At 42.9% G+C, this 1414-nt stretch overlaps 1 protein-coding gene across 1 annotated transcript in view; it reads right to left on the bottom strand.

Annotated features, from left to right (window-relative positions):
- The window catches only part of Cntln (centlein), a 378305-nt gene that overhangs the window by 51939 nt on the left and 324952 nt on the right, over window positions 1-1414 (bottom strand). The gene's annotated exons all lie outside the window — the stretch shown is intronic.

Here is a 1414-nt window from a genome sequence, read left to right as displayed (position 1 = left end):
TAGTAGTTATTCAGAGAATAAGATGTAGACATGATATCTTGTCTAAACAATATTAGTACAAACCTTTCTTCTCACTGAACTAAGACGAAGTAGCTGTATATCTAACATATCTGGTATAATGTAAGGATATGCTAATCCTGTAGTCACAGCAGAAACTTCAGTCTGCCTTAAAGCATAGCTACTTTCTCCATTACAATAAATCAGGGGTCCTTCCCAGGCTACCACATACTGACCTATGAGCTCCTGACTTTATATTTCCAACTCAGCAGTCCTTCCATAGTCTTCTAAAAGTTTATTTCAATTTAATAGTTGAACTCAGTGGGAATTAGTGCTGAGATTTGTTTTATGTATAGTCGATTTCTAACCCAAGATTACAAAGTAGGACATTTTAAACATATAAAACTAGAAACTACTTTCCTCTTAGTTGTCTACACAAGCACTGGGCTAGCCTGTGAGCCTTAAGTGGAGCCCTGGGTAGGCAAGCCGGAAGAATGAGACAAGCACTGAGCCATGTCACCTACACAGGGGATGTTAAACATTCATCTCATAGAGGTTGGGAAGAGCACGGTGGTTACTAGCAGCCCGGGAGAGGTGAGGGACTAGGGACAGAATGGTGGTCAGTGAGGCTCGCTGCAGTCAGGTAAGAGCTAGGAGGCTCTGATGAGCAACAGCACAGTGCAGTGACTCTAGATAGCAGTAATGCACATATATTTTAAAGAGCTAAGAGACATATATGATAAATACCTGAGTAGATATGTTTAACTTGATTTAAACATTAAATAACATATATTTGTTGAACCATTACATGGTACCCTCTTAATACATGTACAACTTTGTTTTTACATGTCAGTTATGAATAGTAAGCTTAAATGTAACATGGAAGAAGCATAAGTCTAAAAAGGAAAGAACACTGCAAGCAGTTGTAAGAAGAAATGAGACTAAATAGAAGAATATATGTGTGTTGGGCTGGTGAGATGGCTCAGTGGTCTAAAGCACCTACTTAGAACAAGCTTAGCCAAAGCACAGGGACCACGGTTCAATCCCCCAGCACCACATGCCAGCCAGCCCCGCCCCCTGGTGGGCTGAGCTGGCCACACACACATAAATAATTTAAAAAAAAAAAAAAAAAGAATGTATGGGGCGTGGGCGGCGTCTTCCCCCCACCCCCGCCCGCGCTGCGCCTCGGCCCCCTGCGCTCGGGTGCGAGAGGAGCTGCAGGCTCGCAGGCCGAAACTGCGGACCCGCGACTGAGTGTCCCAGGCGGTGAACTCTTCAAGTCTGCAGAAAAAAATGGCCTCTAATAAAACTACATTGCAAAAAATGGGAAAGAAACAAAATGGAAAAAGTAAAAAAGTTGAGGAAGCAGAACCTGAAGAGTTTGTGGTAGAGAAAGTACTGGACCGATGTGTAGTGA

Source organism: Octodon degus, unplaced genomic scaffold (assembly GCF_000260255.1).
Source record: "Octodon degus isolate 3935 unplaced genomic scaffold, OctDeg1.0 scaffold00044, whole genome shotgun sequence".
Lineage (NCBI taxonomy): Eukaryota > Metazoa > Chordata > Mammalia > Rodentia > Octodontidae > Octodon > Octodon degus.
The sequence above is the reverse complement of the archived record's forward strand: the minus strand, read 5'-3'. Positions and strand labels throughout refer to the sequence as shown.